A 22612-nucleotide genomic window follows, 5' to 3' on the forward strand; every position below is an offset into this window, starting at 1 on the left:
ATCCTTCTTATTTCCCCCCCCCCCCCAACCCAGGGCAACAGATGCCCCTCTTCCCTTCCCCACGTTGCCACAGGCTTTTAAACTTTCCTTCTTCCTAGGATTCCCTGAAATAACAGCTGATGTCATTCTCAAGGAAGTTTAATGGAGACAGGAGACAGCATGATGACAAAAATCTGAAGCTGTCTCCACCCACAGCCTTCATATTGGTGACACCAAAACAAACCATCCACAACTACATGCTTGTTGAAAGCAATTTTATTTCATATCGGTTATAGAAACGTGCTGGCTTGTGCAGCATATGGATGTACACAGAGGAACTGTCAGAAAGGAATAACCTTGCATCAGTTAGAGTAGTAATTTGTTCTAAATCATAACTGTGTTATTTCTAACTGTGTTATTTCCAGGGGCTGGTTATAGGGACACCACAGCACATGTTGGATTGGTGCTGAGAGTTTTTCACCTAGTAAAAGGGCCACCACAACAGCGATCTTGTTACGAGACTTTTTATTTTAAACTACAAAAGGTTTTTAAAACCTTTATTAGGTTGAAACATGGAAATATTAAAAAAAAAATAGTTCCTGTGCTTAGCTCAAAGAGAAAAATGGTATAGGGGGATATGTTCCTTTGGTTTTGTGGAATGCAGTGGTACATTATAAAAATGTACTATAATTTTATACACAACTTATCTATTTCTGGTTTCTCTACTCAGCCAGCAAAAAAAAAAAAAAATGCAAAGGTATCACTGACTTATAACAGGGCTGTGTGATATCTCAAGATATCAGCTTGCCCAACAGTTTAGGATGTACTCTGTAAAAGCTGTTGATTTTGGTGGTGTGTATGGATGCCTGTTCCAGTATGTACATGTGATGTTGGTATGATTTCTGAAAATGCAGCATCATTAAAGGACAGACTTTTACATGCCCAGTTGGATGGACAGTGTTCAAAATGAACTCCTTTTATTATCAACCAGAAAGGAGAGATAAGAGTACTCAGCACAATATAAGTCATCACAGTTATAAAATATCAGAAAACCAATGGACTGAATTATAGACCTTTTAGTTATGTTTCAACAAATGAGATATCGGCATGAAACCACATATTTATTTTTGTTTTGACTTATAAAACCACTTGTCCCTGAAACATTCTCAAAACAGATTAATCCATTTGTGTATCTAAAAAATGTAAACTTATACAAAAGAGATATGAAGATGTGATTCTATGTGCCCCAGTGGAAGGAGAGTTTAATTTTACTTCCATTTCATTTCAATACATTCCATCTTTATAATACCAGGCTTCCCAAGGCAGATTCCTGATGGGCTCATCTTAATTGTTGTTGTAATCAGGATATCCTCACTGAGATCTAGCCATGTATTACTACATTGTTGAGAACAGGATAGAAAAATGAGGAAAAAAAGGAGAGAATTACTGCTATTTCTACCAGCTACAATAATTTTTTAAACGCTGTTTTAGTGATTCCAATTTTATTTCATGACACATATTTACATATGGGAAGCTTTTAATTAAATAAAAAAAGCTCTCAAATAAAAAAAAATACATACATAGGCCGTCATAAGCATTTACTATTGTTTTTATATAGAAATATCTTTATTGTCATCATAAGCAACAATACATGCATATAGCGCAGCACTCAAATCCACAATACAGCATTACAAATAAAGCAAACTCTGGAGCACTGACAAAAACATTTGGAATATAACCCTCCCCCACCCTTCACAAACCCCTCAAAATCCCCTTTCAATATTTCCCCATCCCCTTTTAGCAGGCAGAATGCAAAACCTAGGGGGTTTAATCAAACATATAAATGGCAAGCGACCGACTCACCTGCAAATGCGCAGTAGAGACTTCCCTCTCTGTCCCGCCCCCACGTCAAGACGTGATGACGGAACAGAGAGGGAAACTCTGCGCTGAGGAGGAGTGCAGTCACTGCCACACGGACGTCGCCGCTGCCGCTAATGCTACCGCTCCCCCCCTGCAGGTCGCCACTGCCGCCCACCCCCCTCTCTTCTACATTTAACTTACAGCGCCGAAACCGCAGGCAGATCAGCTCCCATCGGCCTTCCTTCCCAGCCTGTGCCCCCCGCCCTCGCTGACGTTACGTCACACGAGGGTGGGACACAGGCAGAGAAGGAAGGCCGACGGAGCTGATCTGCCTGCGGTTTCGGTGCTGTAAGTTAAATGTAGAACAGAGGGCCCGGGTGGAGGGGGCCGGTGGCGACCTCGGGGGGGGGGGGGCGGGAGCGGCGACCCCGGGGGGGGGGAGGGGCGATAGCAGCGACCTCGGGGGGGAGGGGAAGGCAGGAGAAATGCTCAGGAGGGGGGGCCTTGGAGAGCTGGCGAGGGAGGGGAGGGACGGAGGGAGGCCTTGGAGCTGGCTTAGACGGGGGCCTTGGAGCTGGGAGGGGAGGGAATGGGGCCTTGGAGCTAGGAGGGAGGGAGAGACTGGGGGCCTTGAAGCTGGCAGGGAAGGAGGGAGGATGCTGGACATGGGAGGGTCAGAAGTAGGGGGGCCTTGGAGCTGGGAGGGATGTACAGAGGGGGGCCTTGCAGCTGGCTGGGAGGGACGGAGGGGGGGCCCTTGGAGCTGGGAGGGAATCGGGCCTTGGAGCTGGGAAGAAGGGAAGGAGGAAGGGCGGGGAGCCGAGGGGAGGGAGGGAGGGAGTTATACATCAAAATAGAGCATACCAATACTTGCCCGTTTTAACGGGCTTAACGGCTAGTAAAACAATATAAAAGCAAGCTCCTCCCACCGCCTTCAGCCCAGCTAATGGGCCATATAGAATCATGCCGGCTCCTGTCATGAACCTCCTTGGCTGAGAGCCCCCAGAGCTGATGTGTTCAGTCCTTCTCTGCAGGGTCCCGCCCACTATGAAGCGCCATTCTTTTCCTGTGAGGGTGGGACCTGGCAGGAAACTACTGACAGGACCCCATGCAGCTGCAATCAAAACAGAAGAGGGCTCAGCACAGGGGATCCCAAACTTAAGGTAGTCTGGAATCCATGAAATCAGGAAAAATTAGGCCTTAATACATAAGATTTCAATAGACATCTGTGAAATCCTGGTAATTCGTTTTTTAGCTTGTTCCCTGCATCCATGCTATTGCGCCACACATGAGATAATGACGCTGCCAGACATGGGAACATTATCACTGTGCATTCAAGAAAATACTGCTGTAGCATACTTGAATTAGAGTATGCTGCCTAAGTACAAAACAAGTAGCAAAGAGGAAAAGGAGAAGACACAGCCCCTGAACCTCACCCGGGACCTAACCTGGTACAAAACCCATACCAGATCTCACCCCCACACATTAAATTGCAAATGAGACAATAACGCCTTGCAAGAATTATGGGAACACAAAGGTGAGTAAGCAGTTGCTGAAATGGAACAGCCAGTGCACTGCACAAATGGCATACAGCACAGAAGAATGTATGGTTGCTTCCCTACCTGGAAAAAAACTGCTGACAAAGGGAAAAGTAAAATATGCCCATACTGAGCAGCAGAGAATGCCCACTGATTCAATCCTGGCTTGCTGCTACAGGAAGTTCCTTTGTTGAAGAATACCAGAGCCATTAGGCTCCTCACGGAACAAAGTGGTAGGAAAATAAAAACCCAGACCGCATAAAAATTAAGTGGCAGAAGGAGAAGATAATTAAGGGGGTCTTTTACTAAAGCTTAGCTCGAGTTATCTACAGCAGGGTTCATTGGAATAAAGCGGGCCCTGCTGCACATAACTCAAGCTAAGTTTTAGTAAAAGACCCCCTAAGATTTTAATACAATAGCAACCAAATGACTCAACCACATGGCGCAAAGAAGCCCTCAGATCGAGCTTCACTTGTAGGTGTTTCCTGCTGACCGCACCTCAGAAGCTGCCGCGATGGTTAGGCGCTAGGTACAAAAATAAAAGTTGCCCTTTTCCTTAAAAAATAAATACATAAAAGATCACAGGCATTAAATAAAAGGGCACTCATCTGAACTCCAAAGAAAGTAGTAGGAGAAAGGGAAAGCTAATTAAAACTATACACTTGCTAGTTGAAGGGGGGTTATACAAAGTTGTAGAAATTTTCTATTTTCCTTTCCTGTTCTCGCCTCATATCATTCCTTAAGGGGAAACCCCAGGGAAGGAGAGTAACAGGGGGGAGGGGAGGGACCCAGCACCATCCTGTGTCACCCCAGCTGGGGGATGAGGATAAATGAGCAAATTCAGCCAGCATTAAACCCCTGCTCCACTGACATCCATCGGTGCAGGGGCTACCAGATAAGCGGAAATGGAGGAAAAATCCATCTGTTGAATCAAAGACTAAGAGGCAGATGCAGCAACCAAACGTAAAAAAATCAAAATCGTTAAAGTCCCTAACGATTTTTAAAAAACGAAGAATGCACCAAAAAAAAAAGTCACACATGCTCAGATCGGTATTCAAACGTACAATGTATCAAAGAATCACAATACACATCGGTAATCGGCCCCTAAATCATGCGCAGAGCAGCCAAGCGTTTTGCTGGCTGCTCTGCGCATGCTGCAAACGTAAAAACAACAAAAAAAAAAAAGCCACAACACATACACGTGGCTACCCGGTCAGCAAAATCCAAAAACAAAGGATCGGGAGGGGGCAAGGGCGCTCATCAGGAGCGTCCTTTATGGACGGCCTTGCCCCCCCCCCCCCCGAAAAAGCAAAATGCTAGCTGGCTGCCCCGGTCCCCCTCCCTTCCTGTTCCTGTGTTCTGCAGAGCTAACTCCGCCTCCCGTCATTCTTTCGCACCGTTCTCCGCCCCCGCTGCCCCCCCTGAGGTCGACTACGCCGCTCCCCCCCTCCACCGAGACCCCCCTCCCTATTAACGACCCGAGCAGCGCCTCTCACCTCTTTCAGAAGCGCTGCACGGGCAGGAAGATCTATTGTGTTGGTTGTAGAGTCTCCATGACGTCTCTTCTTCCCTGGCCCAGCCCCGCCTCCTTCTGACGTAGGTTACTTACGTCAGGAGGAGGCGGGGCCTGGGCCAGGGAAGAAGAGACGTCATGGAGACTCTACAACCAACACAATAGATCTTCCTGCCCGTGCAGCGCTTCAGAAAGAGGTGAGAGGCGCTGCTCGGGTCGTTAATAGGGAGGGGGGTCTCGGTGGAGGGGGGGAGCGGCGTAGTCGACCTCAGGGGGGGCGACGGGGCACGGGGCGAAAGAATGACGGGAGGCGGAGTTAGCTCTGCAGAACACAGGAACAGGAAGGGAGGGGGACCGGGGCAGCTAGCATTTTGCTTTTTCGGGGGGGGGGGGGGAAGCGGCGGAAAGTGGGGAGCAGCGGGGGGGGGGCAAGGCCGTCCATACAGGACGCTCCTGATGAGCGCCCTTGCCCCCTCCCGATCCTTTTTTAATTTTTTTTATTTGATGTGTTTTCTGACGTCCTTTGGACCAATCACAGCGCTTTTAGCTCTGCTAATGCGCTGGGATTGGCTCAAAGTTTGTTTATTTTTTCACTTAATGATTTTTCCTGGCACAGAGCTGTCCTAACGAGAGGTCCAGACCTCTCGTTAGATTTCCTGCCTTTTTCCTGCGTAAAGGCAATCAGAAAAGGTTAGTGCATGTCGTTTCAATGGGGTTTTCACACTAATTGCTCATCTCCATTCCGTTTTCGTTAGCTGCTGGCTTCCTCGGTAAAAGCCCTTTGATGCATGCAACGGATCAAATTTTCCTCGTTGGAGGGTCATTAAAGGCTCATTTAGCTTTAGTGCATCTGCCTCTAAATGTCAAGAAATTACTAGGCACTGCCATTCAGAAATTCTAAAAAGCAAAAAATAATCTATTAACAAGAAATTAAGAGGAGGTTGGTAACAATCATCAGTACTTATGTACTCTTTAAAGTAGTAATTGATCTTATACTATCATCTCGCGTTGTAGCATTTAATGATTTTTGACTAGTGCTGGCTTTTCTCACTTTTTTGAAAAGAAAACAATTGATATGCCTTTGGTTAGTGATTAATTAAATGATTTAGGGGTGGTTGACTATTCTTTGAAGGGTCCTTTGGAAAGATTTTTCAAGAACAAAGAAAAAAACAGTATCCAAATTAATTCAGGGTATCAATTCCTCATCAATTGTAATGGATAATGTTCCTTTTAAATTCTAACACGGGGATGATCAAAAGCTAACGCCGGCGCTAGAGGCTGTTAGCGCCATACTAGCGCCGGCATTTGCTACCGCCCAATGATCAGAGTCCCCGCGCTCGAGGCCTCTGAACACAACTAGCATGCAAATGCATGCAAAAACAGGGCTAAATATATTCATCCCCAATGATCTGCGACCAGCGCACCAAAGATTAGGGTTTGCAGATCATTGGGGAAGAATGGTGAGCCCTGTCCAGCATGATTTGCTTGCTAGCTGGCCCCCATTCCCCCCAACAAAGCAAACCTGAAGAACCCCCCCCCCCCCCCCAGCGACAGCCCCCCCCTCCCTACCCACCCCCTACCTTGTGGGACCCTTATATAATGGGTAGCCCTGCCCTGTGCACCCCAGGATACACTGGGCAGGGCTGGGCGCCGCCATTTTGCGGTGTCAAAGGAAGAGGAGGGAGGCAGGCTACCTCCCTCCTCCAATCCACAAGGTAGGGAGGTCCAGCAGACCTCCAGCCCCCCTGTCACTCGGGGGGGGGGGGGGGGGGTCGCCCACTGGGCCTCCAGGGACTCTTTTGGAAATGTTGAGGGGAGTTGGGGGGGCTGGAGACCCACCGGATCTCCAGCCCTCCCTGAACCTGGGAGGGGGGGTGGCAGGAGGTCCACCGGACCTCTAGCCCTCCGTTGCTCGGGGCAGGGGTAGTTGGGGCCTAGTGATCCCATGGACCTCCAGTCCCTGTGTTTGACGGGTTCAAACAAGTGCGGGAGGATTGTGCTGAGCGCATGCTCAGGCACAATTCTCCCGCACTTCTACCCCATGATCAGAGATAATTACATGCTTAAATTTGCATGCAATTATCTCTGATCATAGGTCTAATAACGCCCCGCGCTGTTCCAGCACTATTTTTGGAGCACTGTTTGGAACAGCGCAGGGTTTTGATCATCTGCTTGTAAATCAGGCTAGCAAAGTATTTTTGCCATTCATTACCAATCTACTTAATCTTTCCTTGAGTGAGGGGGTGGTTCCTGATAAGTTAAAGAGGGCAGAAATTACTTCAGTCTTGAAAAAGGGGAGGGGGGGAAGCAGAAGGTTATTCGGGTTATCATCCAATTTCCAACATGTCTCTTCTAAGAAGTAGATCAGTTAGCAGACTCTGTAGAGAGAAATCAGGTTTTGCATGAACGTCAATCATGTTATAATCTCTTCTGTTATCTATAGTTAACAAGGTGCTAATAAAAGCAGATCAGGGCTTTGATGCCTTTTCAATTAGATAAAAGTGCTGCCTTCAATACTGTGTCCTACCCTAAGTTACTTGATTTACTGAGGCCTTGAGCTCAGTTCAACAGTATTGAAATGTTTTTTTATTTCTTACTTGCCCAATAGTTCACAGGTGGTAATTTGAATCAAGAAATTTCAGTGCCTAAGAAATTGGTTAGGGGTGTTCCTCAGGAATCATTTTTATCACCACTTTTGTTTAATCTGTATCTTGCCCCTTTGGCAAAATTGTTGGAAAATTTAAATTTTCATTTTTTTGCAAAGACATCCAGCTGGTTGACTTTATGAAGAATGACAAGCATGATTCATTGTTAACTTCAATAAGAAACGAAGTTCTAGGGGACTGGTTAAGTAGTAAGAACTGTTTCTAAATATGGACAAATCAGCAGTCATGTAGATTTCTTGTAAGTCCAATCCGTAGAGTCTAGGCCGTTGTTACAAGGAAAACAGTTTACTATTGTCCATGATCTTGTTACTTCAGGTTTTCACTGTGAAAATTAAATGAAATTTAATTTTCATGACAGTGAATGTGGTTAAGTCTTGTCATTTTCGATTAAGGATGATACAATTAAGGCCTTTATTAACCAAAGCTAATTTGGTGAAAATTACACATGCTTTGGTGACCAGCAGATTGGATTACTGCAATTTGCTTTTCCAGGGTATGTCCCAGACTTGCTTGAAAAGGCTACAACTGGTACAGAATACTGCAGCCCGTTACAGGAAAAAAGAAAACTGATCATATAAACACCGGTCCTGACTGAGCTACATTGGCTACCAGTAACTGTATGAATGACTTTTAAATTTTTTTGTCTATTTAAAGCTTTTCGAATGGGGAGGAAGGGGGGTGCCTGGCTATATTTCTGAAGTGATCAAAAGTTATGTTCCTAAAAGGCAACTTCCATCCTCATAGCAAACCCTGTTGGAACTTCTGCCTTTGTCCGTAGTTATGAATAGGCCTTTTGTTATTCTGACCCTTATCTGTAAAATCAGTTGCCAGAAGAAACAAGAAGTACAAATAGTTATCTGCAGTCTCACAAATCCTTGAAAACTTGGCTTATATAAGCTCTTTTGAGTAATTGTGAAAATGTGTTTAGTCATTCTTGGATGTGTTATTAACTCTTCAGCAGAACATTCATAATATGTATTGAAGTAACACTGTCATTTTTTTTTAAAGATATATTGTAATTGTTGCTGTTGCATTGTAAACAGAGAGTTGCACGGGGACAGAAATCTAACCCATCTCTGCCGGAATTTAAACCGTCAGGAATCTAACCCGTTCCAAGTAATCTCTTCTACCCCAACCCCTGCCATGCACGCTGCACCAAGAAAGAGATCTGCATGAAATATTTTTATTATTTTGACTTATGAAAACCACTCATCCCTGAAACATGCTCAAAACAGAATAATCCATTTGTACAAAAGAGATGAGGTGAAGATGTGATTCCATGTGCCTCAATGAAAGGAGAGATTAATTTTACTTCCAATAACACCAGGCTTCCAAGGCAGATTACAACAGCCTTTAAACATGCTGTGGTCACACCTCTCAAGAAGCCTTCACTCGACCCTACTTGTCCCTCTAATTACCGACCCATCTCCCTCCTTCCTTTTCTCTCCAAATTACTTGAGCAGCACGTGCTGTTCACCGCCGCTGCCTTGATTTTCTCTCCTCACATGCTATTCTTGACCCACTACAATCTGGTTTTCGCCCTCTCCACTCAACCGAAACTGCGCTTACTAAAGTCTCCAATGACCTATTACTGGCTAAATCCAGAGGTCAATATTCCATCCTCATTCTTCTTGATCTTTCCGCTGCTTTTGACACTGTCGATCACAGCATACTTCTCGATACCCTGTCCTCACTTGGATTCCAGGGCTCTGTCCTTTCCTGGTTCTCTTCCTACCTCTCCCTCCGCACCTTTAGTGTTCACTCTGGTGGATCCTCTTCTACTTCTATCCCTCTGCCTGTCGGCGTACCTCAGGGTTCTGTTCTTGGTCCCCTCCTCTTTTCTATCTATACTTCTTCCCTTGGTTCATTAATCTCATCTCATGGCTTTTCCTACCATCTCTATGCTGATGACTCCCAAATCTACCTTTCTACCCCTGATATCTCACCTTGCATCCAAACCAAAGTTTCAGCGTGCTTGTCTGACATTGCTGTCTGGATGTCTCAACGCCCACCTGAAATTAAATATGACCAAAACCGAGCTTCTCATTTTCCCCCCCAAACCCACCTCCCCGCTCCCCCCGTTTTCTATTTCTGTTGATGGCTCTCTCATTCTCCCTGTCTCCTCAGCTCGAAACCTTGGGGTCATCTTTGACTCTTCTCTCTCCTTCTCTGCTCATATCCAGCAGATTGCCAAGACCTGTCGTTTCTTTCTTTACAACATCCATAAAATCCGCCCCTTTCTTTCCGAGCACTCTACCAAAACCCTCTCCACACCCTTGTCACCTCTCGTTTAGACTACTGCAATCTGCTTCTTGCTGGCCTCCCACTTAGTCACCTCTCCCCTCTCCAGTCGGTTCAAAACTCTGCTGCCCGTCTCATCTTCCGCCAGGGTCGCTTTACTCATACTACCCTTCTCCTCAAGACCCTTCACTGGCTCCCTATCCGTTTTCGCATCCTGTTCAAACTTCTTCTACTAACCTATAAATGTACTCACTCTGCTGCTCCCCAGTATCTCTCCACACTCGTCCATCCCTACACCCCCTTCCCGTGCACTCCGCTCCATGGATAAATCCTCTTATCTGTTCCCTTCTCCACTACTGCCAACTCCAGACTTCGCGCCTTTTGTCTCGCTGCACCCTACGCCTGGAATAAACTTCCTGAGCCCCTACGTCTTGCCCCATCCTTGGCCACCTTTAAATCTAGACTGAAAGCCCACCTCTTTAACACTGGCTTTTGACATCGTAACCACTTATAACCACTCGCCTCCACCTACCGTCCTCTCTTCCTTCCCGTTCACATTAATTGATTTGCTTACTTTATTTATTTTTTGTCTATTAGATTGTAAGCTCTTTGAGCAGGGACTGTCTTTCTTCTATGTTTGTGCAGCGCTGCGTATGCTTTGTAGGGCTATAAAAATGCTAAATAGTAGTAGTAGTAGTAGTAGTAATATGAACCCATCAGTAAACAGGATACCCTCACTGAAATTTGGCCATGTATTACTGTATTGTATAGAAGAGTGTAAAAAAATGAGCACAACATACAGCCTTTATCAGTGCTGTTTCTACCAGCTACAATAATTTTTGAAGCTGTTTTAGTGATATTGAGTTTTGATGTCATGATATTTATATCTACATATGAGAAGCTTTCAAATAAATTAAAAAGCTGTCAAGTTTAAAAATATATATCTTTTGTCCTCCACCTTAGTAGGCTCTGCCTATCTAACTGGAACAGCTTTTGACTTTTTACAGATGGGCCACGTAAAGATAGTCCCTAATTTCTAATATTTTTTTACTATTGTTTTCAATAGCATTTGCTAATGCTTTGGGTGAACCAGGGTGGCGGTAATTTCTGCCTACTGGCTTCAACCCCATGGGCTAGACAGCCTCATACCATCTCCTGTTCTCAATCTAACCTCCTTGTCCCTTACAAATTTTTCCCCTCTTCCCTGCACACTCCCACCCTTTTTACAACCCCCTCTCTCCTACCCACATACACGACTGTATTCATCTCCCCTCTAGCCCTGGGTGCCCTCTACACTCATACCTCGTCACCCTGGTGGTCTAGTGGCTTGCTTTGGGGCTGGAAAGATCCCCACTCCTGCTCAAGGTGAGTTACATTCAGGTACACTGGGTATTTTCCTGTCCCTGGAGGGCTCACAATCTAAGTTTGTACCTGAGAAATAGACAGTTAAGTGACTTGCCCAAAATCAAAAGGAGGAGCAGTGGGATTTGAACCAGTCACCTCTGGATGTCTCAAACCACTAGGCCACTCCTCCACCGCTGTTATAGACCTTTAATAGAAAGCTGTCAATATCAGAAAACATCTACCTCATTCACAACTTTATTTAAGAAGTTCTGAACAAAAAAGTCAGAAATTTACATATGTAAAATACCCTGTCCTTTTAGGAAGGCAGGTGCTCTGTCCATTCCAACCGGCTACAACTAACCTGCTTAGCTTATACCAGCTACAGCAAACTAAAACTAACTACAAAAACTTCCTTCAAGTCAGTAAAGCTGCATGGCAAATTGCATTAACAAGCAGAAGTATTCACCAATAGCTTCAATTAACCCGGGAAATACCAACTGACCTTCTTGAAGCCATAATGAAAAAGGCTAATGGGTATTTCCCGGGTTAATTAAAGCTGCTGGTGAATGCCTCTACTTGTTGTCAACCCTGGAAGCAGGTTTGATGCCGAAATGCTTTTGATTTTCTGTCAATATCGGGTGTTTCCACATGCCTCAGCACTGATTTTCTATATAAGTGTAACTATTTTTATTTTGAATTGAGGATTTACTGGTTCTGGTGCAGTTTTGCAAAAAGAGTTTTTGAAATGTAATTAAAAGTCAGTTTTATTAGGGTGGTGCAGGTCTGATAAATGATTATAACCTTGTCTTAAAGCCTCGAACATTCATATTTATGATAACACTCATATTTATGATATCAACCCTCCATATTTTTGTAATTTTTACTGAGATTATTTTGTTACCACGCACTTCCATTGCATCTGCTTCCCTTTTTTGGTGTTTATGGTTTTGTACTTGAAAGGGAATTGCCTTTTCCTCTTTTTGTTAGTTTGCATTTACTTCAGCCATCATTGCAGATGAAATATTATAATGGGTCTGTGGCACCCTGGCCGAGGGCTGTGGGTGGCCCTACAAATTAACCAAGCCAGACACAGTATGTAAATGAGAAAATAACTGGTTTATTAACTGAGCCTTGACACTTGTTACTTCACAGGCCAAGAACATAAGGAAAAATCTCTGTGGTTCAGTAAACACAGTCTTAAGCAGGCATCTGGCGACAAGCCCAAACTGTCTGTGGCTGGTGAGCTGCAACACCCCAAACACAGCCGTAAGTTCTCAGTTCTTTTCTTAGTCCCAGATCTGGCTCCAGCCAGTCCTCAAACAGGGCTTACAAGTCTTAGTCCAATAGCAAAAGTAGCCTACCTCAGCCAAGTTTTGGTAGCTTACACGTCAGCTAGGGAGCCCCTACGCTACAGGGTAGCTTCCCTCCTTCTGGGGCCTCCCTGACCTATTCAGCCTCAAAGTTTGATTATATAATCTATACAATACAAAACTACAGCATACATAATACTGCTTTGAAAACTAAAGATTCTGCTCTAAAAACAAACAGGTTTTCAACACTTTCCTAAATAAGAGATATGAGCTAAGTTGATGAACATTAACAGGAATACTATTCCAATCTAATACTTTGAAAATCTATAGATCGTTCTCTAATAAATTTACAACTTACTTTTTTCAAAGATGGAAAATCTAATATTAATCGTTGCCTACTTCTTGAATTAAATTTAGCACTCGAAAAAAATCAAAGAATGACTAAAAGTATCTGAGTTGAGGCCAAATATGGGAAATGCCCCCTGGGTCTTTTTGATGTTAATAAGCACATAGATTTGTGTAGGCAATTCAGGAGTGCTCATATCTCTTAAATGGATCACATGGCATGTAGGTTATCCATTCACTTATCAAGTGCCAAATGACAGTGGCGTTCCTAGGGCTGCTGACACCCGGGGCGGATCGGCAATGTGCCCCCCCCCCCCCCCCCCCCCCCCGGCGAAACGATACCTTCTCCCCCCCCCCCCCAGCAAAGCGACACCCCCCCCCCCGGGGTGCATTTTACCTGCTGGGGGGTGCCGCGCGCCTGTTGGCGCCACTCGTTCCGTGCTCCCTCTGCCCCGGAACAGGAAGTAACCTGTTCCGGGGCAGAGGGAGCACGGAACAAGCGGCGCCAACAGGCGCACAGCACCCCCCCCAGCGGCGTGCACTCAGGGCGGACCGCACCCACCCCCCCCCCCCTAGGAACGCCACTGCCAAATGATTCTGAAAACCTGATACAGAGGGGTCTCGACTGCCTTTCTGCAAGAGAACCATCTTAGTGCTACTCAGCATGCTAAATTATGTTGGTGGGTTGGTCATTTCTTTGACTCTCCAGCAGCAGGGAAGAAGGCAGAAATCATTATTTTAATAAGAAAGGGTATACCCCTGGTCACACAGAGGGTGATAGCGGACCCTTTGGGCCGTTATGTCTTAGCATCGGTGATTTTGGATTTTCAATAATTCCAAGGGAGCTGATAATGTGTTTCAGGAAAATTAAAAAAACAAAGATTTCTAATTTGCATTCAATTTTCTATCCATTCCAATCTATTATGCATTACAGATTATTTACAGCTGATGAAATAACACTCTGAAGTGTTAATCTGGGATTCAGTTCAATTCTGATCATTAAACTGTTTCTTCTGAGAACCTATACAGCTGTTTCGAAGTCTCCTTCAATAGTGACTCTGACCTGTAACATCTTTAATAGTTATTTCAGAATCCGGTGAAAGACAGAAGAATGCATAGTCTTACCCAAATCAGTTGGAAAATGCAGTTGTAGGCATTACTACTAACTGATCTGACCTATCCCCAGCATAAGCATTAATGAGAGATTCTCAATTTATGGGTAGCCTGGCTCGCTGTGATGAATTATCAATTAGGGGGCCACATCGGAAGTCAATATACCAGAAGTTTGAGGGAGAGGGGATTCTTACTCCCGAACTCGAGGAAGTATTAGCAGGAGATCACGTACTCATAGAATTCTGCGATGAAACTGACTGAGGTATCACATGATGGTCCACAAATTTGGTAGATTGAACTGCTAGGGTTCTCTTAGCTTTTCTTTTCTTCATGTGTATAAAAAAAAGTTAATAACCCCCTATTCCTGCTGCTCCTAAAGGGCTCCCAAGTGGCCCGGCATGCCGCTTTGGGCACACACCCACAATTCCACAGAAGGTAGTTGCAGATATAGCAGCCGGAACTGCTACTGATGTCACAGAGGTCCTCCAGAGTCTATCCACAGTAGTCCCTGCTATTGATGTCAAATGGGCACTGAAAATGCTCTCCAAATTCAGCATGTTCTTGGGGTAGCAAATGTTGAATAAACTTGGAATCAGCAGCAAGTTTCCATGCTCTGGCAACCAGTTGTTCACAGAAATTCATGTTATGTGCCAGAAGCTTGCAGATCCTCTCTGGAAGGCTATGCCTTTGCATGGGTTGATGTGAATCCCCAATATTCCATGACATCGGAGGGGTTCAACTGGCTCCCACAATAATTCATTACCCATCTGAGATGTTCCAGCAGTGTAATACCCAAAGTCACCGACTCCTTGGACTTCTGTTCTGAACTTGTTCTTATGATACAGTTGTCCAGATAGGAGTGGATCCATACCCACTGTCTGTGAAGAAAGGCCACCACCACCACTATGATCTTGGAGATCTGAATGCTGTGGCAGCCCAAAGTGCATTGCTCTGAATTGAAAATGGCTACCCAACACACAGAACCAGAGGACGTTCTTGTGCGATTCCGGAATAGGAATATACAGGAAACCCTCCATGAGTTCCAAGGAGGTGAGGAATCTTCCTGGTTTCACTGCCGTGACAACAGACTGCAGGGTTTCCAATAGAGAGTTGCACGGGGACAGAAATCTTACCCATCCCCGCCCGTCCCTGCTGGAATCTTACCCGTCACCACCGGAATCTTACCCATCCTCATCCATCCCCGCATAAATGTAACCCATCCCAACCCGTCCCCGTAAGAATTTAACCCATCCCCACCCATCACTGTAAGAATTTAATGGTACATAAAAGAAAATTCCAGTCAGCTCCCTCAGTCTCCCTCTGGATTTGAGCCACAGCACTGTAAGTAAGGAAGGAATGGAAGCTGAAACTTGGAACACTCTGGTGTGCACATGTAAGATTTGTCTCTGATTTACTGGCACTGTGTGCTGAGAGGTCACCACATGCACGCGCCAGTAGGTCAGGTGACATCTGATGCTCATGCCTGTGTCAGAGCTGAGGTCTGCGCATCAGCCCGGGAGCAAAGAGGATTAATTGTAACATAGTAAGTAACAGCAAATAAAGACCGGAATGGTCCATCCAGTCTGCCCAATAGTCACACTCATTATCAATTCATGATTAAATCGAGTGTAATATTATATACTTGATTATGGTCTTTCTTTTGTGTTTCTGGAACATAGACCATAGAAGTCTATCTGGCCCTATCCTTATGTTCCAACTGCTGGAGTTGTCGTTGAAGCCCACTCCAGTCTATGTGAAACGAATAAATTTATAATATAATATTTCTCTAGTCTTATTCTATTCCATTCCATTCTATTCTATTCCAATTAAAGATAATAATCATGTAAGAATAGAGGGGAATTTTATATACTAAATTCGAATTAATTACATTAACCTGCACTGTACGTTTTGGAACATGTGCTCAAAGCATGGCACTAAGTTTAAAAAGCGACCATGTGGTATCAGTGTAACTTTAAAAGGTAACATGTGCTCAGAGCATTTGGAGCTTGCACATGTGAGAACATGTGCTTTTCCCAATATAAAGGCCAGATAGTTAACTTTAAAAGAAAATGTTTATTTCTAGTACAGGCAAGGTAATAAGTTTACAATAGAGAGGTAGTTTTAGAAAGGATCTTTTACCAATAGAAGTATGCTACAAAATAACAGGTTTGATTGTAAATTAAGCTGGATAACTCACATTGATGGAGGCTGCTATGGAGAGTCATGCATGAGAATCTTGCTGGAACAAAAGGTTTCTTTGTAGATTTGCTGTCTGATGGAGCTTGAAGCAGTTTCTTTTAAGGTGGATGTGATGTCCAGCTTGAGAAGTCAGGATTCTAGCTTGCTTTTAGATTTAATCAATTCAGGACAGCGGCGACTAGGACAGGAGCATCAGGAACTCAGGAACAGCCAGGAAGAACTCTCTTTCTAAAGAAAGAGTCCCTGCTTTTTAAAGTGTCTGAACTGGGCATTAGACTCATGTCAGGTGGTTGCCCTTGGTCCAATTGGAAAGCTCCTGGATAGCTGAATCCTGTGCATCTGGCTTTGAGATGGAGCATGGCAACAGGTCACATGCTCAATGACATCACAAGACTTCCTGCCTGGACATCTGCTAGTCCATTGTCTGAAAGTGATTGAGCTTAGATGGGCTTAGTCTTTGTCTGAAAATAGGTGGAGGTGTAGTCTTTTGTTACTGCAGTCTCTGAGATAGCTGTCTTTGAAAGGACCATCTGCTGGTCCATTGTCTGAGGGTGATTGAGCTTCTTTTGTCTGATGGGCTTTTCTGAGTCTTGAGTAATAGGTGGAGTTTCACTGTCTTTTGTTCTGTGATTGATTCTTTGGATAGGTGTTGATGGTCTTAGGTAACCACCCAGCTAGTAGTTTTCCAGAGGAAAGGGGGGGGGGGTAGTGTCTTTGAAGCTGTATATTTTATATGATTTAGATCTGATGCAGCAAACTTAATAACTCTCACAATTAAACTTATATCATGCTACATATGCATCTTCTCATTTGTGGGACACAGATCGTAAAAACCTGTCCAGAACTGTCCTTATGTTCCAGCCACTGAAGTTGCTGTTTAAGCCCTTTCTAGCCCATCCTAAACCAGACTTCCATATATTAGACACAGACCATACAAGTCTGCCCGGTATCGGCCCTAGTTAATCACAGCCAGTCACCATCTAAGCATTACTTCACACATCCACACACACATGCAGCCATTTAAGGTTAGGTTTTTTATAACTTCCATTTTCTAATTAGAGATCCGCTGTGTTCATCCCACGCCTTTTTGAATTCCATCATCATTTGTGTCTCTACCACCTCAATGGAAAATTTTCCACATTTGTGCTGTTAAAGCAAGGAGGAAAAGGAGGAGGAGGAGACAGCACTCAAAGAACTTGATACTCGGTAGATGAGAGGCTGGTGCAGGTGTAGCTTACACTTCCACGGGAACCCCGCAGAACTGCTTCCATCCCCGCGGGAACCCCACAGGAATTGCTTCTGTCCCCGCGGGAACCCCACAGAACTGGTTCTGTCCCCGCGGAAACCCCGTTCCCGTGCAGCTCTCTAGTTTCCATGCAAAAATGAGGGACCTGTAGAGCCATGTTGACTCTCAAGGTCTAGAATGGGGCAGGAGCAGCCCCTTCCCCTTATTTGGGACCATGGAGTACCAGCCCAGCACCTTCCCCAGGAGGGGAACCAGCTCCACAGCCCCATGGTCCACCGAGCATGAAAGTGTAGAATGGACCACATCCCCTCTTTGTATGGGAGTTGCAAGGGGAAACCATGAAGGCAATGGGAAGAAGTTTTGTAACTCTAAAGCATAACCCTGACTTGATACCTCTAGAACCTACTGGTCTGAGGTGTTAAGTGCCCACTCGTGTTTGAAGAGGCACAGCCTGCTTCCCAACCCCTAGTGCCCTTGGGTCTTCTCACCTGGAAAAGGACTGCCCCAGGAGTCACCACCCAGGCTCCTACCCTGATGAAATCTTCCCTAATCTCAAGGCCATGATGAGCCAGACCCAGGACGAGCTGATGCCTTCAGCCTGTTCTCTGGAAGCTATTGAAGTTTCATCTTGCCCAGATCCTTCACTAGTTTCTTCAGGTCTTCCTAAAAGAGAAGGCATCCCAAAAGGGCAATGTACTGAGCTGCACCAATGCAACCGACCTGATGAACCCCCTTCCCACATTAAGGCTCCACATTGGCTAGCCCAGCAGGCTACAGTCCATGGGCTGAAGCGAGGGGCAGGAGAGTAAGCAGTACTCCTGGTTCTGCAGGGGTAAGGTCCTTGGTCTGAACTTCCAGGAGCAAAATGGCCCACAAACTATCCCCAGAGACACAGACCATGAGCTGCTTCTCAGAGGATCAAGCCTACCTCATCTACCTATAGCACTAACCAAACCTTACCATCTGCTGAGACAGAAATACTAAAGGATTCTAGTAGGCACCAGCCACCACACTGGTGATGTCACTAGCAAAGTTCATATTCTGTACCTCCATCTGCTGGCTGGAAGGAACACAATCCATTGGTGTTGATTAGTCTAATGGAACAACAAGAAATAATCTTTTACAAAACAAAAATGCCAGGTTTTTTAAATTCACCTCTGTGTTCAATTATTGAACTCCCCTATTTTATAAAATAAAAGGCACTGGTATACAACAGCTCTACCCAAATGCGGACATCAAGAACACCTACAGGCAGACCTCTTAAAAGTATACACACTCCTGTTGACACATGTACAACACATACATTCACATCCTATATAATAATTCTCACCTCGAACGTTCTGAGGCTGCCTGGGACCGTGGCTTCCGCTGGAGGTGGTCTGCTTCATGGAGTAGATCACTGACGTCAGCAGGAAACAGCGACCCAGGCAGGGGGAGGCGTGTTTCCCTACTCCTCCCCCTGCCTAGGAATCGCTGGACACCAGCTTCCAACCTCCAGAACCACTCGCGCGCAGTCGCCACCCTCCCTCTCCAAGTCCGGATTCGGACTGTCGGCAACGACGAACAGGGAGGGCGGCGAGACGGCCAGCGAGTGCCTCCAGCGACTGTCCAATGTAGAGGAGGCGGGTGACGGCTGAGGGCAGGGGTCAGGGTCCAGTAGTGGCAATTCGGAGGAGGGGGAGGGAAAGAGCAGCAGTTCCCATTCCAGCGCGGCCGTCATCCCCGTTGACTCGAAACAAAACAAGCAAACCTCTGACATGCTGCAGCACCTTCAATACACAGGAATGGAAGTGAACAAAGCAAGTGTATGGTAAACAAGGAAGCCCATTGGTTAATCTCTGATTCCACTCCCCTACGCAGCCGTCATTCGCATACACTCAAAAAAACGGAAACCTAGGAGCTGCTGTTTCTCTTTGTCGTTTTTAAAGCTGTTTCCACTGGATACACTGTGCCGTTAACCGTCGAGGACAAAAGGACGGGGGCGGAGACACACAAACCCTGCAACTGGGAGGGAGGGAGGGGGTGTGACCCTGCAACTGGGAAAAAGGGAGGGGGCTGTGACCCTGCAACTGGGAAAAAGGGAGGGGTGACCCTGCAAATGGGAGGGGGACCCTGGCACATACTCTCATTCTCACACACACACGCACACCCAGTCTCACTCTCTCTCTGTCACACACACACACACATTCACTCTCTATCACACAGTCACTCACACACACTCTCTCAAACATACACACTCCAAGGAAAACCTTGCTAGCGCCCGTTTCCTTTAAAACAGAAATGGGCCTTTTTTACTAGTGATTTTATAAAAGCCATTCTCACATGCACAACATACCTTACACAGAAAATCTGTAGGAAATTATATTTATAGTGGTTAAAAGGGAAAATCCTTTTCAAAGTGCAACAGTAGTAAAATAACACCACTGGGCATAGAAAGGCTTTGCATGTACAGATTCAAAGGCAGTTAATGTGGGAAGGTACAGTGCATGTGCAAGTCCACGCATGTGTGAATAAATCTGAATACCATATAGGACTGTAAGAGGCGCTTCCCAGGTTCGTGATGACCTTTACTGGACACATACAAGGCCAGTCTCAAACTATAGCTCTGGACTACAAGGGAGTTCTCCACTTATTTATATCCCACATTTTCCCACCTCTTTGCAGGCTCAATGTGGCTTACAAGACATCATGGATGGTGGAAATATATTAGAAAATAGACATTTAGTGTTACAGAAGGATCTTGGGCAACATGATAATGTTTGGGCTGCTATTCCCAAATGTGGTGCTGCAGCATATTTACGACCCCCACCAAAATTATGGCTGGAAGGGCTGCCCAAGCCCCAGCAGCTGAAGAGGTCCACAGGCTAAGGCACAAGTTCCACACTACCAGAGTAGCAAGGAAGTTGCTGGCATGCTTCAGCCACTGAATCTGGCACTTGTGCCAGCCTCAAAGCACGCCTCCGATCTGCTCGCTGCTCAGATAGCATGGAGCATATGCAGCAGACCTTTTTTATATAGTGGGCTTTCAGAGGGAGGGTGGCCTGAGAGGAAGTGTATGACTTATGGCCCTGAACAGAAAAAGTTTGGGAACACTTTGAGATTTTCAGGGTCGGTTAGTGCACCCTACCTAGCTCCCAGACAACCCCAACGGTAAAGGACTGCTTCTCCCGGATCCTGTTATAAAATCTTAAAACTGACTTTTTTTTCTGCTTCCGTAGTAGATTTTGGGAGTTTCAAAATGTTTTTATAATGTTGTTTTTATTAGTCCATAAGACGTTGGTAACGCTGTGGACGAGTTCCCAGGAGATCCGTCTTTTACACCGTCCCCAATCACAACACAGGGACGTCAACAAGGTCGAAGCCATAGATTCTGGTAAAACGTAGATCCTGTGGACCCGCGGATCTAAACCACACGGCCTTAAAAATCTTTGTGGTGGTGGTGATGCTGCCCGCCGTAGTATCAAGTTGGGGTGAGTGAGAGGCAAAGTGGAACAAGCAGTAGCAGACACTCAACAAACCACACACGGATGACGGATCCCTTCCCAGTCTGGTATCTGTCTCAAACCTAACTCCGGTCGAGCGCCTCTCCCCCCTCGTTCTAAAACTTCCTACTCTCACGTCCTACCTTCAAACTTATCTTTCAGGCCTGGTCACAGCCGTGGCCAACCCCGCAGTTCCTTCTCCGGCGTCCCCCACTCCCTCTGACGCAACAGCTGCAGCTCTTCCACTCAGCCGCGTCTCTCTCACTCTCGCCCCTCTGATACACTTCCCGTTTCCGGCGGCAGGGTGACCCGCGGCCCAGCCGAGAGAAGACGTTGCGTCACAGGTGGTGGGATCGTCACGGGCGATCTGAAAGATAAGTTTGAAGGTAGAAGCGGGGATAGGGAGTTTTAGAATGGGGGTGAATCCTAGGATTGTGGATAGGGAGGAGAAGGAGAGGGCAGACATGCTGATTAGAGGAGGGCGAAAGAGAGAGGGAGAGACGGTAGCCCCGGTGTGGAGGGGTCCTCATGGCAGTCAAATCTGGTATTTTCTGCGCTAATATCTTTCTTTGTAGAGGAATTAGTTCTCTGGAATTTTACTTTAAAATGACATCAGGATTGATGTTTATTACAGTGAAGTATCAACAAAAAAAAGCCCACGCCACAGATATCTTTGATATGTTAAGTTCCAAGGTAGCAACATTTAGTATTGGCCTTTACAAGCCCATCTTTTTATAATCTTCACTAGAAAATACATTTCACTCCCAATGTAGTATGAAGTATTACCGTTTATTTAGTGCAGGGTTGCCAAACTGTAGGTCTTGACCTCACTGAACGGCCACTACATAGAGGCGTCATCCTCATGTTCCACGCCTCTGCAGGTAGGGGAGGGTGGGTTGCTTGCTTTCGGTCAGCTGCGTAATTAAGTTTGAAAGTTTGGTAAGCGCTAGTTTAGCGTGATCACCATATACTACTACTTGTTACTTCTGAAATGCAATAAAAACTTACAATCTTTTCAAAGTGTTTAAAAAGTAGCGTCCAAAAAGTGAGTTTTGTATATTGGTAAATGGACCGTGACGCACTGACTCAAGCTGTCTGTTTCAGATATATAGCACAGAAAAGTGGAAGGGCACAGATAAGCGCGATTTGCTTGATCAACAGAGTTCACGAGGAAGGGTTGGCAACCACGGTTCTAGAGGGCCAAAATAGAGCTGCCAAGTTACCCATTGCAGGAGGGAGACTTTTTGGCCAGTCCTGGATTTCTGCCAATCTCATTCTGTTGCATTATGGGGCCTGCAGCACTGATTTCAATGGATAAAATAATGGCGTACAAATACTACACTGCTTTGGGATGTAAGTTTAAAACCAGGCCTGGCCAAAAAGTCTCCCTCCTGGAATCTCATGCAAGTTCATTATATATATCCCAAAAACCTGACTAGCTAGGTGTGGCACAAAGACTGGGTTAAGAATACAGCAGTGGCATAGCCACAGGTGGGCCAGGACCCACCCACTTAGGACTCAGGCCCAACTAACAGCAGCACTCATTTAGTGGTAGCTGGTGGGGATCCCAAGCTCTGCCAGTTGAAGACTTCCCCCTGATGGTGCTGAAAACATTGATCTCCACTTCAGCAGTCTGAGCTTCCTAAGCTGGCACCTGCACATGCTCAGTTTTTGGCGCATGCCTGCTGCAGGCTGCCAAGGTGGAGAGCAGTGTTTTTCCGCCAGCTGAGACATATTTTTAAGTTGGTGGGGAAGGGTGTAGAACACTGCCCACTC

The 22612-nt window shown here is 45.7% G+C and overlaps 1 protein-coding gene across 2 annotated transcripts in view; it reads left to right on the plus strand.

Moving 5' to 3' along the window:
• Window positions 1-21138: 21138 nt before the first annotated feature.
• The window catches only part of C9H14orf28 (chromosome 9 C14orf28 homolog), a 29021-nt gene continuing 27547 nt past the window's right edge, over window positions 21139-22612 (plus strand). Inside the window, exon 1 of one of the 2 annotated variants that reach the window (XM_030214219.1) lies at window positions 21139-21222. The gene's annotated coding sequence lies outside the window, so the exon portion shown is untranslated. The remainder of the gene's footprint in view (window positions 21223-22612) is intronic. The other variant, XM_030214220.1, reaches the window with a different exon arrangement.

The sequence above is a fragment of the Microcaecilia unicolor genome, chromosome 9 (assembly GCF_901765095.1).
Source record: "Microcaecilia unicolor chromosome 9, aMicUni1.1, whole genome shotgun sequence".
Lineage (NCBI taxonomy): Eukaryota > Metazoa > Chordata > Amphibia > Gymnophiona > Siphonopidae > Microcaecilia > Microcaecilia unicolor.